Below are 17,240 nucleotides of genomic sequence, written 5' to 3'. Positions count from 1 at the left end.
TATCCAACAACAATTTGTTTGGTTCTGTGCAAAAATATAGCCTAGTTGTTGTGTCTTTGGTGCTTAACTGTTGTCCTGTTCAACATGTAGATATTTTTATGTTTAAAGAAAATTTTTATGATTTATGTTTTTTGTCATTAATTACTCACCCTCATTACACTCCAAACCTGTAGGACTTTCTACTTCTGCAGAACACTAAAGAAAACGCTTTGAAGAATGTCTCAGGTGTTTTGTTCATTCAATACAAATCAATGGGCTCTAATGTTGTTTGGACCCCATTGACATTCAAAATATCCACATTTGAGTTATGTAGAAGAAAGTCATACAGGTTTGAAACAACATAAGGGCGAGTAAATGACACGGGTTTGGAGCACGGCTATTTGTTTGACCACGGCTGCATCCGAAATCGCATATTCTCTCGAGTAGGTACTTGTTTTGAATAAGTAAGTACTTTGCACATGCTAAAAAGCATGTTCTATATAGAATGATTGTGTGTAATATAAATGTAATCCAGACATCAGTTATGCTTAAATGCATCAGTTATGCTTCAATGCCATTCACAAATCTTTTCCCGTGGCTTCATGGGATAGTATAGTGTCCATCATATGCGCACTTCAAAATCTCGCTGGGAGTAGAAGGTGTTAGGGAAGCAGACACATACAAGGGAGATGAAAGCAAACAGAATGTTTATTGACAATAAATGGGCGGATGTTGGTGAGCAGGTAAGTGAATAGTGCAATGGATAGTCTTAAGAGCGGGATTCTGGCGGTGAATGGAATGTCTAATCTTGCAGGATCGATGAATGAAGAATGAAGAGATGGATGTTGGCCTGAATGCACACACCTAGATGGAGACACAGGGAAATACAGGTGGGAACAGAGACACAGAGAAATGGAAGTCACTGGAGAATCACTGGTAGGTGTCCACTTCATGTAGAAATGAGATCGGACAATGAGCTGGGACGAGGTGTATGCTTATATAGCTGAAGTGATGAGGGTGTAGATGAGGTGCAGGTTTATGAGATTACAACTCAGGAGAGGGAGTGCGCTGTGATGGTTGGTGCAGGAACCTGGCAGATCTGTGACAGTAGGTCATCCGGGTACTTTTTGCTTACTCTTTTAAGAGTACTGTGAGTTCAATCATGCTTGTTTTTGTCACATAATGTTTTTCGACTACTACATAGTAGGTAAGTATGCGATTTCAAATGCAGCCCACATCTTGGAAGACGGGAGAGTTTAATAATCATGTCTGTTGCCATTAGTTTGTTGGCATTAGCGCCACTACAGACAAACACTGGTGCTTAAGGCGAGACACGGCAGGCAAAAACATCGTTTTTTTTTCACTGGTCAATTTTGAGATTTTGAGTTATTTGTCTTCAATAACATGTATTCTTTCAGACTTGTGCTGAAAAAAAGCCCAAAATACACATTTAGGTTTTTATTTTACTACACTTTGTCTGTTTGAGTGTGCAGATTTCGCCTAAATTCATCAAAAGTTGGCGTTCTAAATCATCCCACTGCTCCGCGATCGCTGTCTCTACCCCATCATAAAATACACCGTTGGAAAGCTCTCTCTTTTCTGTACAATGCTGTCGGATCCAAATATGGTCATTTCCTGTCTATCAGCAACCAATCATGCAAGTAAAACAGGCGATTTAACTCGAAATGCGCAATCTCATTGGCTGATGCCAATTTCTGACAACGTGATTCGTCCAGAATCATCACGTGACGCGCTCTGATGTTTCCGCGGTAGTTCAAAATGTCGAAAGATATGCGTGTAAAATTCTCTCAGAGAAGCCGAAAACAGTTGTCATTAGCTAGAAGACACAAGGGATTACCAACAAAGACAAAAGATTATGAAATGCCATCACATAGTGCATGGGTCTTCACAATTTTTTTCATGAGAGCCGCACTGAAAGGACAAAGTCGGAGAGCCATACGTCGTCCTTTCAGTTTCGGTTCTCAATCGATCAAGTATTTACATGTTCTCTCGATAAACCACCTCTTTTAATCCGATCGAAATTATTTGTAATATAGCTGACACTTTGAGTTTATAATGGGTTATGTTATAGCCCTTCTTATTTTTAAGGTTTTTAAGAAATATCTGTAGTGACTGGCTGCATGATATCGCCGTATTTTTTTACAGCCATGCGAGCCACAAATTAAAGCTTACTGGCGGGCAGCACGAGGCTCGCGAGCCGCGCAATGAGAGCCCTGACATAGTGTGTCGGTGTTGATGCGTTACGAACAAGCTGTAACATTTTGAACACATCTAAATGTAAGTCAAAAAGACACATTACATTTCAAAGCACTCAAAACCCACGAGCCAAATCCTGAAAACAGTCCCCTCAGTCAGCTGATGGTGAAGCTAACCAACCAGGCTCCCTTCAGCACTGGTTCAAAACAACTCAACAGAACAAAACTAATTATGAATCATTCAAAATATCAATATTTAGAACATTGGAGAAAGCAAACAAAGTAGACTAAATTGTTATTTGACAGAGTATCTGCACACTGTCAGAGAAGAAGAGACGGATCCTGACTAAATACAGGCTCAGTGACCACCAACTGGGTCAGACAGAGATGCACTTCCTCCTTCACTGGGAAAAAGTATCATCATCACTAAGTGATTTACACCTTGGACAAATAGCCAAAAGAATAAAACTTCCCAAAGTTATCACCAGAAAAGAAGCTGGAAGTTCTAGAGGGTACAGCAGCTCCACTGACAGCTAAATGTAGGCTATCTGCCAGAGGGACTGTGATACCGGTATTTAGTTTTTCCATTCCACCTGTGTGATGGACTGTTGATGTGGTGTTTTGGATGTTATGATCAGTGATGGATGAAGCAATAATGAGTTTTGGATGTTAAACAGTGTGATACATGGATTTTACTTGGACCTAAAGCATATTTTGTCTGTAATTCATGGCTTTCAATAGAAATTAGTGGAATTTTGCCATAAAAATCTTTAAAGGCCGTTTTCTCAAAATGAGTTTTTTCTTGCACTCCTAGTGACGATTTTCCACTTCTGTAGCACCTACATACACCAAACTTTACAGTTGTATTCCTAACTATATTGTGAAGATTTGTTCAGAGGGATTTGTTGATATATCATTCTTGGCCTGATTTATATGACATTTTATGCCTAAAAATAGGGCGGAAATCAATTTTTTAAGGCTATTGCCAGTATTTTCTGATTTACAGGGTAACAAAAGGGTATATTCATAATCCCCTCTGAACATGTCTTTATATTGAATATATCAACAAAATGCAAAAATAATTTTGAACCTTGTTTTTTTCAATGGTCAGATTCGTCACTTCAAAATATATGCAAATTAGCGCATATTTAATTAGATATAGCCTCATTAGCATATTTAACAATAAAATTACAGAAAACTTGCAATGCATTTTTTTCTCCTATTTATGTGAGTAATCAACTGGTAAAGTTTGATGGTGATATCTGTAAGTTAACAATTTTACCCTATTCACCTGTAGTGTCTCGCCTTAAAAAATAAAAATAACTAATTTGATTTTTGTTTTGTTTTTTATGATTAATTACTGCTATTGACCAAAGTCAGGTAGTTACTTGTAGCTGTCTGGCAAGTCCTTTCATCATCCTCGGATATCTAGAGCTTTGATATGCATTCTGAAGCCTAATATCTTTTTGTCTCTGTGTGTCTCTTTCTTTCTCTCAAGCTGATGAAAGCTTGAATGCCCAGCTGAGACTGTTTAAATGACCACTGGAGAGGCTTTTTATTCTCTCCCAGACAGCTTTCTCTATAGCACACAGAGCTTTTGATGCACACACGGTCCATCCTCCACACTAACAGTTCAGACAGCTGTGCAAAACCTTACCAAAACACAAGGCCTCTCTATCTCCCCCTCTTTATCTCACACCCACAGGAAATACTAAAAAACCTACTGGACAGCTAACCTTTCCAGTGCCAGCTGTCACTGGCTGTGACTGAAGATGAGATTGTGAGCCTATTGTGAAGGCTATTGTCCTTTTAAAACCGCGAGGGATGGAAACGGGTGGCAACACGGGCCACCCAAAAATTAATTGAATATTTAATCAGCCTGAGAATCTGAAAGAATTTGTCAAGCTTCTTCGTTGTTGACTTTTCCCCTGCGCTCTGACAAATGAGACACTGTCTAAACAGTACTCTGTGGCCTGTCAAGATGTCTGTGATGCATGCAGAGGAGCTGAGAGGGGAACAACTTTGCACAGAGGATCACTTGATTGATTCTTATTAGGCAAATCCGCTAGAAATGTGGAGGTTCACTGGCATTAAGCCGAAGGGCTTGTGTTGTACGCAACTTGAAATCTCTGCCAAAAAAAGTGCTTTGTTTCCATTTTCATCTGCATGAATTTCCTTCTTATGAATCTCCAGGTTCTCTAAATGAATTAATAGGGCTTAGTGTATCATGAAAATGATATAATCCACTCTCACACTATGGTTTATCACACCTAAGGTATAGACATTTCACAATGAGTAGTTTTAAAAAAGGTAGTTTTAAAGCCAAATTCTCTCAAATTAAATTCAAGTTATTCTATACTTAAAACTGCAGCATCTGCTTTATGAGGCATTAACAATACAGTGAGTGTAGACCAAGTAAATTATGTGAGCAGAAAAGTAATTCAAAACATTCACTAGAGCAAGGACATCTTCATGTCTGGCTTGTGTCCTTCATGCATAAAAACATTCAAATCAAAATGAACCATTTGGTATGGAAATAGAGACATTTAGAAGTCTGCATTTTAATTTGGGGTACATTTTCTAAAGTATACGTCAATAGCAAAAGAAGCAAAGTAGTAATAGCAAAGTCAAGCATGCAAGTTCCTCTATTTCAAACTATAACCTTGTTCATCAGTAATTGTGCTTCTCATTTCTGGTCAACGTGATATTGTTGCAAGTGAGTTTTGATTACTGCACCATGCTCATCCAGATAATTAAACACTATCAAGAAAAGAGTTGCATGCTCATATCATTAGAGGAGCACAGCGATCTCTGGAATTAGATGATTATTGCAGGAAATCGCACTAAAAAGGTCAGCTAGAAACTTAGAAACTTTTCTAAGCAGTAGTAGTCCTCAAATGTTCCAATACGAAGGGTAATGGTGCAGTCCTACTGTATGGCACTGTCTCTTCCGATTACAACGCACACATGTTCTTGATTTATAAGAGTTTATTTTTAAAACTTGCTTTGATATAAATGATGGCAATACAAATATTTGTACATAATGCAACAGGTTATTGCATGAGAAATGTATTAAGCCTATATTATGAACACACTGTAGCAAAATACATTGTAGCCTAATCACAGTTAATAATGTAATATCAGCACATAACATATAGATGAAAAAATGTTTACAATAGATAGATAGCTTATATTTTACATACAATATATTTCATTAAAAGAAATAAGTAGACTTAGGGTATATTGTGAACACAGAGACAATTTTGAACTTGTATGCTTTTATTGTAAATAGCTCGTTATGCTGTATTATCACTAAATATTGGATTCAATCTGTAATGATGGTTCGCATGCACGACGATAGAGTTCAAACAACGTCCTTATTTAGAATAACAAACATGAAATATCTAGAACACATAGGAATATGCAAACCATATAAACTGAAACGAGAACCGACATGGGACAGAACATAACCAGGAGTTTAAAGGGGACCTATTATGCAAAATTCACTATTCATTATCAATCTCTCACAACAAGCTGTTTCAATTTTCCCCCTACTCCTACATAAGAGTAAGGAAACCCCACCCACGACTGCTGACGATCTGTTCTAGATCCCGCCCTGAGTGAGAAACAGCAGTCCGACATTATAACCGTAAAAAAACTATATACTGCTCTATCTCCATGCAGCATATATTTTCTGGCTTTGTGGGCATCTTAATACAGTTCACACAACCACCTATACAACAGTTTATAGATTAACATGACGGTACAGGCTAGTCAATGAGATGAATAAACGTAACTCCACAACAACTAAGTTACATATAAATGTATCCACTAACCATTCAGAAACGTCCATGTACAGTCTAAAAGCTGCAGCCTCTTCCTGAGACTCTCCATTTGTGTCTGATTCCGGTTCAAACAGGCGAGGCTGCACTCTGCTACTGGGTATTATTGACATTTTGCCTGAGAGAAATTCGGCTGTTATGTTGTTCCAATAGTATCCGAAGCACATGTAAAGGATCGGCCGTAGACTGAGCAGCAGCTCGTTTTTATTTAAAGGGACACACAAAAATCTGAGCGTTTTTGCAGTATAAAAACAATTACAACAACAGCAACATTTAATTTTTAATTTATTTGTGTACACTGGTTGAGAGAGGACCTAACTGGGCTTCCAGAGCAGGGGAGAAATTTGCAGGACAACCTAGAATTGAAACCTGTTTTATCCTCATTTAGCTGCAGAAAATTATGTCATCCGCCTCTTAATATCATTTACAAATTTCAATAACTCATTGAATGAAACAGTGGTGTCAAGCCTTAGTGTAAGGTAAAACTGAGAATTACATAAAAGTGATATGAAATGTTGTATTTCTGAAAAATGTGACCCAATGGAGGCATACAAAGGGAAAACAATAAAGGTCCCAAAATGGATCCCTGGGGCACACAAAACAGGCACAGATGATGAGGAAAATATTCCTAAATTTACAGAAAAATACCTATTCTCGAGGTAAGAATCGAACCACTGTAATACAGTGCATCGGATACCAACCAAACATTCTAGTTGTTCAAGAAGAATGTTATGGTATCAAAAGCCACACTCAGGTCCAACAAAACCAGCACAACACAAAAGCCTGAATCCAGAACATGTCCAAATTATTAAAAGAATCCAAATAAGACTGAAGCTGTGAAAACACTATTTTCTCTGAAAGCTTAGTAATGAAAGGCAGTTTAGAAATTGGCCGATAGTTACTGCACATTTCCACATCACAATTGCATGTTTAAAACTAGCTGGAACAACACCTTTGGCTAAATAGCGGTTTACTATAGCTGTTACCATAGGACTAATTGTATAAAAAATACATCCTTAAAACGATGAGCCGGGATAATATCTAACTTAAAACCAGAACACTTTATAGTAGAGATTATGTCAGGTAACTGAATTGAAGAAACAGGTTGAAAGTTAGACCGACAACTCAGAGGGCGAGGCAGTTGCAAGTGAAATGGTTCAGAGGAAACAATGCTTCTGATATCATACATTTTTTGAGTGAAATGTTTAAATAAATCTTCACAAACCTCTGAAGAGGCCTCAGATAAAATATACCTTGTCGGTTTAGAAGAGAATCAATCGTATCAAAGAAGACTTTTGGACTCTTCACGTTGACAGTAATTAATTGAGAAGTGCCTTAGTGCCGTTTGATAGTGGAACAGACTTGACTTTAAAATGTCAAATGAGACCTGTATGTTTTTTCCACTTTCGCTCCACTTTTCAACACTCTTGTCTGAGAGCGCAGGTAACATCATTTAACCACGGTTGGCCAGCAACCTTCATCTTTTTAGGCTTAAGCAGAGAAACAGCGTCCAGAGATATAGAGGATACTTTATGCAATTCCTCAACCAAGCATTCAGTATCTGTTACGTAAACGTTAAGAAAAACATTAGTAAAGTGTGAGGAATAATATTCGGAAAACAAATTTGCAGTGTTAGAGTGAATAGACCGAGAGAAATATGAAGACTGAGAGCAAATAGATGATGAGAAAAATCACTCAGATTCAAACAGAACTGGATAATGGTAAGACACACATGCCTAAATACCATGAGACAGCACAAGATCGAGTGTGTGACCCAAATTGTGAGTTGGACCACACATACAGACAATATTCAAAGACTCTAAAAGAGTTACACATTCTTTGACCAACAGTTTTGAAGGGCAGCAGAGATGAATGTTAAAGTCCTCAAGGATCAATAGTCTATCAGCCTGAGTCGCCAGATCAGAGAGAAAATTTGAAAATTGATGAATAAAATCCTTAATGCATCCAGGAGGTCTTTAAATCAGAGCACATAGCCCAAGACTCTTTACATCAACCTTCAATAACTGGACTTCAAAACTAGAAAAGGTGTCCATAGGCACAGTCTTGCATTTAAAACAGTTTCATTTATTTTATTTTTTTTATTTATTTTTTTGCAGCTTTACCACCATGTCCAGAGGCCGTGGAGAACAGACAAAAAAAAAAAAAAAAACCCGGTCCAGGGGAGCAATCTCGAGAAGAGGCATTAAGTCACCCTGTTTTAACTAAGTATCAGTAACAAATAAAAAGGAGTGAGATGTAAACACGTCATTTAAAATAAAAGATTTATTCGATATTGACCTTGCATTCAAGGCCACATAACTGTAGGGCAGGTGGACATCCGAAAGGTGAGAGCTGCGTGTTTGAGCAAACTATGTTTCCGAGATTGACACTCCGACTATACCATTTGATCCGATGGAAAAGTGGCGATGTGACGACCATATATCCGGGACGTGATCATTATCCTGGTGACAGTCGAAGTCCTCACAAGGTGGTCACGGCGAGAACCACGGTCGGTGGATGTACCTGGGGCAGCGTATAATTCCCAATGCGGCACAGCGGTTGTAGTCCGCCAGAGAGACAGCAGAACTAATTTAGTCTCTTAACACTAAACACAACAGTAGAACTCTAGCACACCAGTGCACAGATGATGTAATAGCCTACATTCAATCTGGATTTACTCCTCCATGTTCAAGTTCACCAAACAAGTCTCATAGATCCACGCATTCAGATCCACCGACTCAGTCAACGCACCATGGCAAGCGATGAAAAAATACTCAGCAATAATCAGGTGAGATCTCTTTGATGTCTTTATGTCTTTTATGTTTTTACATAAAATATCGTCAAATATTAGCACAATTAAGATGAAAAGAAATTCAAATAAAAATGATCATTTAAAACGTAAAGAATGAAATAAATAAAAGATGGAGATCAGCTGCAGCCATATGCCAGCGTCAATGGATGGTCATTTTTGACCAATTTAAGCTCAGATAAAGGACGAGGCCTACGATCAATCAGTTCCAAAAATAAATACAAAACCTGTCCTGATTGAAAAAAAAAAAAAAAGTTGACGAAAAGATTGAATCCAATATTTGGTGATAATAATATAGCATAACGAGAGATTTACATGCTATTTTTTTGTAGGCCGTAATTTTTGACTGGGAACAGAACAAGCTAACAAGGTGAGAGATTTCCCCTGGTTGAAATAGCTAAGGCACATACAAGAGAGATGATACGTGATTATAAGTTGTACTTTATTTTTCAACATGCCCTCTAATGTACATTAAAGGAGAACTCCGGTCAATTTTAACATTGAGCTCATTTTTTTGTACATTTGGAGTGCTGTCAATACAGAGAACAACGACAAAAATCGGTGTTGTCTACACCGAGTTATTCTATTTTTAAAATTTGCACCCTGTTGACTTCAATGGGGCAAGTACTAAACCTGCTTTTAGCCTCTTAACATCCTTGATGTGTCATTACAAGTGCACAGAAAATGTGAGTGATTCCTTCTGAGTGAACACGAGTGAGTCTGACTGCAGTAGATGTGAAAGAAATGTATAAAAATGATGTTATTTAAGCCAGCGCAAATACCTTTGTTTACATCCTGTTTTTCGGTTGAAGTCCAAAGTAGTCGATTGCAGAGTTCACACGCATAGGTTTAATACCTATGATCACGCGCGTGAACTCGGCAATCGACTACTTTGGACTTCAACCGAAAAACAGGATGTAAACAAAGGTATTTGCGCTGGCTTAAATAACATCATTTTTATACACATCTTTCACATCTACTGCAGTCAGACTCACTCGTGTTCACTCAGAAGGAATCACTCACATTTTCTGTGCACTTGTAATGACACATCAAGGATGTTAAGAGGCTAAAAGCAGGTTTAGTACTTGCCCCATTGAAGTCAACAGGGTGCAAATTTTAAAAATAGAATAACTCGGTGTAGGCAACACCGATTTTTGTCGTTGTTCTCTGTATTGACAGCACTCCAAATGTACAAAAAAATGAGCTCAATGTTAAAATTGACCGGAGTTCTCCTTTAATGTTTTGTTTCGTGTTAAAAGTTGTATTTAAGTGAAGAAATATTCAGCTTCTTCACTTAACCCCTTCACTTGATTTTTTTTTTCACTGAGCAAAAAAAAATATATATATATTGATATTGATATTTGCTCTTCTCCAATGTAGAAATTTGTCTAAAAAACAAGATTTGTGTCCATGTCCGTGTTTTTCATGTGATTGAAGCAATGTAAAAGTGCTTATATTTTAACCATACACAAAGTAGATATTAAACATATAGCGTATATGTGGATTAGTTTTGAAGATTTTAGAAAGAATACATACTGTAACAATGAGCAATGCAATATGGATGTAGAGCGAAAAGTAAGATGATAAGATGAAGTCTTGTTTGAGTTTTTTGTTTTTTTTGTAGCATGCAGTGGATGAATCGAAGTAGCCTATATGTCTGTGTGTTTGTTGATTTGATAAATATACGATTTTGTGTATTGTGTGTGTGTGTTTGTGTGTGTGTGTGTGTGTGTGTGTGTGTGTGTGTGTGTGTGTGTGTGTGTGTGTGTGTGTGTGTGTCTGTGTGTGTGTGTTGTGTATGCACTTATTTCACATTCACTATTTCTCTATCACACTGAAACCAATGAAAAAGTGAATGACAGTTTACAGTAATTTTATTTGTCCTAAAAAAAAATTGATATTTTTAATAATAATCATTATTGTTCATAAAACATTACCATTACAGTTTGTAGCTCTGTATTTTAGCTTTGAAATGCTTAAATATTTCAACACCTGATGTCCATTGTGATGGACATAGGCTACATCAAAAATCCTGTGTTCTTCAACTCTGAAAGATCTTCAAATTATCTTTGAATAGTATCACTTAATACTATTAAGATTATAATAGACACAAGTTGATGATGCCACCATGAACATAATTAGCATATAAAAGGTAAATTAGGGGTTTACTCCTCCTCCTCTCTTGTCAGTTAGCCATGCCTTTATTTTGTCAGATTACGTTAGGGGTCATATCTTCATTGTGATTGGTTGAAAACTATTAAGAATGACAAAAAGAATAAAATGACTAAAACTTAAAATAAAGTAAACTGGAAACTGAACATATTAAAATAAAAGTTACACAAATTATTAATAAATACTATAATAGTTATATAAATAATTCTAAAATGTATTTTTAGGTTTTAAAGATCAGGGCCCGGTTCCCCGATAACGCGCACTCTTAGCGCGCTAAGAAGACTCGAAAGATATATCTTACCAAAGTTGTTTATGTTCCTAAGTGTGTTCCCCGAAGTGTCCCTTAGGAAGCTTCTTAACACGCTGCCTCTTACGTTCGACGTTACAAAGGCGCTGTCCCAAGTGAAGGTGCTGAATTAGTTGGCATCGATTGCTCAGGAATCGATTTTCCACTCACTTCACGCGAAGGTGCATTACGGCGTTAAGAAAGACAACATGTTCTATGCAAATGAAACATTCCTCAAATTATTCCAGAAACATTTATTTTAATATAGTTTAACAAGTTATCAGTAAAATATAGACTATTAATTAAATTATCAAATTGTCAGTAATATGTTCACACGATATGTTGTGACGGGTAGACGAACCGGGTATCCCTCGCTAATCATCCACCCTTCTTATCCCGTTGTGCCACTTGTGCCGCTTCTTGACATGGGTTTAACGACTTCTAAAAATTATGTAATACACTTTTATATTAATGGTAAGGTATTTTACAATCAGAATTGATTGGCAAGCAGCTGCAGTTACTTCTGTTTAATGCGGTATTGATTGCCATTGGTTAATGTTTTCAATAAAAAGCAACCTATCTACAATGAACAGAGAGAGAGAGTTAGATACAGATTATGGTGGGGAAGCAACGTAAAAAAAGCTTCTCGTCAGAGGAACTTGAAGTTTTGCTGGATGAGGTGAGCTTGCACAAGGTGACACTGTTTTCCAGCTTTCGGAATAACTTGTGCAACAGCAACAAAAAAGAGCTATGGAGCGACATAGCAAGGAAGATGGCTGCCTCTGGATCAGGCACACCAAGGTCCTGGCAGGACGTCAGGAAAAAATGGCATGATTTTATCAAGCCAGGTTAAGGTGAGAGGTTCTGCTGTCCGTAGAGACTGGGCGAGGACCGGTGCGGGGACCAGTTCGGTGCACCTCCTGGACCTCCAGACGTTTTGCCGGCAGCCGGATGTAATCCCCGGCATGGCGCAGAAGGGCGTTGGTGACAGTGTGGACGCACCTCCACACCGAGGTCTTGCTTAGGCCGTAGCCCTCTCCCACAACCTCGATGAAGCTCCCTGTAGCAAAAAGCCTTAGCGCTGCAAGCAGCTGGACTTCAGGGCTTAAAGCAAAATTCCGCCGCGTTAGCCTGGCAAGCGCAGGTCTGAGAAGGTCCATAATGAGTTGTCTTGGGAGGCGAAAAATTTTTAATATAGCCACGTCAGGCAAAATGTCAAAAGGGCTTAAGTTTTGCCGAATAAAAAAATTGACATGGACTAAACGGCTCCGCGGCCGGCACCGTCTTTGATTCAATACAAGGACACGTTGGATCGCTGCCATAGTTGGTCGCTTACTGGACACCACCATGCTTACCCATTTATAGATCTTAGCCATTTAGAGCCAAACTGTTTGCCAGATTTTAATTATCAAAAGTGATTGCCAATTTAAACGCTTTAATGACATTACGAAATAGCCTAGGCTAATTACCACCATATTAGTTCTGATACCAAATAAAGTCAACTTCATAAATAGGCCTGTATCCATTGTGAACATATTTTATTATTAGTCTTAAAATGTCCATAACATAAAATCATAGTTGAGCCACAACATTGTCAACATACCATAGTTTGACTTGTACTGCGCAGCGCTGATTTCTAAAGACTGCTGCACAGTGGCGGCGACTAGCGTCTTGAGCTCAAACAACGCTAAGAGAGAGCTGTGTAAGTGTGACTTACAGAAGATATACTTAGCGTACGAACGTGTCGGAAATCGTGCCATAACGTTAAGAGAGAGGTTAAGGAATAGGTTAAGAACTACTTAGCGATAAGAACGTTTTGGGGAACCAGGCCCAGCTCATTGCATTTCTAGATAAATCCCAACAAATATACTGCACTGTTTTGATCAAGATTGTAATGCAGTGTGGCAAAGTTATTAACTGCATGTGTTGTTCTGAGCTGAGCTCGTCGAGGGCAGACAAGTCTCTAAATACTGGCCATCTGTCTGTAGAGCGGCCCAGATGAGCGTGATTTCTTCCCCTCCTGTTTTTCCCAGGCCTGTGTTTCAAGGTATTTATTTGTAGACAGGATGATAAGGAAGGTAGCATCTGGCAATAATAGCACCTTGGCAATGAGAAATAGAGCAGCCATTCCGCTGGATATTACGACCGAATCATCTAAAGGGGATATTCTGCCTCTCTCCTTGATGACTAATCAGTATACTGACCTACAGGGATTTCTATTCAGGCCTTCAACAAGCAACGTGGGACGGTTTTACTTTATTCACTAAGAACATGGCAGCCTTAGTGCATCATTGCCATGCAGTTATAAAGGATGGTTGGCTCATTCATAGAACGTAAAAAATTGCATACAAACTTTGACTCAACAAGATGAAATGCACAGCCGTTTGATATAGAGCTACACTGTTGGACAGAGGCGAGGTGATAACATAAAGCTGGTTATCAGCGGTCTTCAGTGTCATGGATTTGTCTCATTGTTGTTGCGACACGCCGGAAAGAAGATTATTCCAGGCAAGATATAGAGGAAAAAGTTATGGAAGTAGGTGCTGGAAGCGCTGAAGGGTATTAGATGACAACAGGAGGTGGCTCAGGGGATTCTTCCTCTGATCTCGCCTCACAGCAAGAATGTAATTAAACACATTTTAATAAAAGTTCTCTAAGAAGCAAACTGAGAGAGGTGCACGTGCAAAACTCTGCTCTAATTTGTTTAAGCTCAAGTGCTTCATATGTTTTCTTTGAACATATATTTATAAAAAAAAGAGGCAAAATGCAGCATGTTTCATCTTTAAACAGTATGAGAGCTCCGATGTCTGGTTATTGTCAGCACTGACAGGGTGTGTTCCCACCCTCAACCCATGCAGGGACGAAGCCAGGGTGAGCGTCTCAGAACCACAGCGCCATGGACCGCTCCTTTTCTCCAGCACTGCCTGCTGTAGATTTGCTATTGTTTCGCCCTCTTGCGCTTTAATTTCTGCTAGGTATACACCAATATCAGTATCGGTATCGGGCCCAATACTGCGATCTTGCACTCGTACTCATAAGAATGCTCCTCTACCAGGCACCATGTGTACAGAGTGTGTGTCCAGACAAAGAAACATCGACAACAGAGAGTATAATAGGGATAAAAAAGAAGGCTGTCTATGAAGAAAATGTATCTAATTAGTGGAATATTAAACAAAATATAGTGACGTGTGAATACTGTATTAAATTATCTTTCATGTCTTAAGCTTGTACGGAGGAATTCACACAAAAATTATGTTAAAACACCATTCTTGGCGAGTATCGTAGTGAACATAGTCGGTCATATCAGTGCACGTTCAGTATATATATATATATATATATATATATATATATATATATATATATATATATATGCCCGACTATAGTCATATTAGACCCGTGCATTCGTTCTTAAATGGACAGCAGTCTAATAAACCTGCTGCTGTTTTAATGTTAATCAAACAAAGGACAAATACATCACTTACTGCTCTTTAATTCCTTTTGTAACTTTATAAAGTTCCATCTATATTTAATTTATACAATAATGAACATGCAGTGTTATTTTACATTTGATTACTTTATTCAAATTGCTGTACCTGAAAACTATTAGACCTGCCTGAAAAAAAAAAAAAAAAAAAAAAAAAAAAACTGTTTATTTCATTTGTGGCCTTTCTTTGTTCTATTGTATTTATTTGTGCTATTTGTAATTTGATTATTTGTTCTTATTTTATTACTGATTGTTTACTTGTCTTTAATAATGTTTAAATTTACTTAATTAATTAGGCTGGTAGTTTTAGTGATATTTCACTGGTGTCTAAACATTTGAACCACTGACCCAATCCTTGAACCCTGCTGGAGCTCTAAATATGCGCTGTGCTATTAAATCAAAGATAAAATATGATAGAGCAATAGAACGAACAGTGAAAGTAACAGAATCTCATACAATACATTTTAGCAGGCTTAATTAAGCATGTAAATAACCAAAGGACATATATATATTTGCTGAACAAATTAAGCCAACTAATATGATTTATATTATTTTGGTTTCTCTAACCAATACATTTAAAAATGACAAACGCAGTGAAAATACAGGTATCGGTTCTTGGTATCGGCAAGTACCAAAAATGAAAGTTTCGGATTTGTTCTGGAAAAAGTGTTATTGGTGCATCCCTAATTTATGCTATCACTTAAATGCTCATATGTAATCACCGCCACCTCTAAACAGTAAGTTATTATGCAGTTCAGTTGTTAACACAAGACTTTAAAACTGCATGTTTAGCAAAGCATGTAATTGCAACTTCAGTTTGAGATGTTGATTTAACTCTCCCTGCTCTTGATTTCCACATAATGTTAAAGGGATGGTTCACACACAGATGAAAATTCAGTCATCATTTACTCTCCCTCATGATATTCCAACCTGTATGACTTTCTGTCTTCTGTGGAACATACATAGGCCTACTGTATATGGGTAAGCAAGTTATACAGGTTTGTAACGACATGAGGGTGAGTAAATGATGACAGAAAATTAATTTTTCAATATTCAATATGAGCAATAATGTAAATTCCCCTTCTTCCATAAATTACAATGATGACAGAATTTTCATTTTTGAAATCTAAGCATCACATTGGCATCAGAGAGAGGTGTATTCACGTGGATCAGAGCAATCCTTGTCCAAGTACATCTGTGAGAATGTACAGTGTTTCCAGATGTCTGCCTTTTAACTTTGAGGCCCTTTACTTCAAAAAGTAATTAAGCAAAGAAAATAATTTGAAAAACAGACTCAAAAAAAGTACAAACGTAGCAGCTCATTAAATTCATTCTTTAGGGGCACCAGCTGTGATCAGCTTGTTCGTTACTTTAAGGCAAATACAGTTAGATGAATGATTCTTTGTTCTTTGTGAAAGCAGGGAAATGTACAGTATTGTTCATTTTGAAGACTGGATTATAAAATGAATCAGTTACATGAATTCAATGACATAAATTAATTGACTCTGCTAGCCCATCAATTTGTTAATAACAATCCACCGTGCAAAGGTATCACCAGTCTCATTCTGGGCAAAATAAGGGTTTCCAAACAGATGACAGCAATTAGATGGAATAAATTAGAACAGTCTCACAAAAACAAATTAAATTAGGGTAAACGATTGAATTAAGGAAAAGGTTTAAAGTTCCTTTAATCGATAATGAGGAAACACATTTGGGAAAGCAGAACATTTTAGACAGCCGTTCATTTAACGTATTAAAAATGCATGTTTGATGTTATTAATAAATGATTTGGCCATAATTGCAACAGAAATAAGGTTGAACTACATAATTCACTGGCCTTCACAGGCCATTACTGCAAAAAAAAAAAAAAAAAAAAAAAAAAAAAAAAACCTGATAAAAAAAAGTACCAAATAGCAGTACAGAAGATATATGGTGTGGACTTTGTGTATCAACATCAGGCTCTTCAATCATCTTATCCATGTAAGCTGAAATCAGAGTCGAGAAACATGCATTTTTCGTTTCATTTAATTAGATCCTTTGTTGCCATACGATACACCTTATTTAATCGGGTTGCTGAAGTGAAGGCTCACAACCATGACTGTCACTGAATAAAGTGATCACTCATGAAGATTATCTGAATATCATAGCAGTCACGCGTATAAGCGGATCCACCACATCTTCATCCTGCAACTAACGCGGTGGACGTGTGAGATCTTTCTCACTCCTGGTACTAAAGAAGCAAGTGATAAATATCCGGAGCCATAAATACTAAATGATAGGCAATTAGAAACACCTGAGGAAAATTACATCTCATCCACACACCTGGGGATTGAAGCAGCTAACCATTAGAGCCAAGCAGAGCGGGACACAGGAAGATGTTGAGACAGGGAGATATAGTGGGAGAGAATGGATGGGTTTGAGCTAACCGCTGAAGGAGAGAGACAGGTGGGAC

Source organism: Squalius cephalus, assembly GCF_949319135.1.
Source record: "Squalius cephalus genome assembly, chromosome: 3".
NCBI lineage: Eukaryota > Metazoa > Chordata > Actinopteri > Cypriniformes > Leuciscidae > Squalius > Squalius cephalus.
This window is presented reverse-complemented; position numbering follows the sequence as displayed.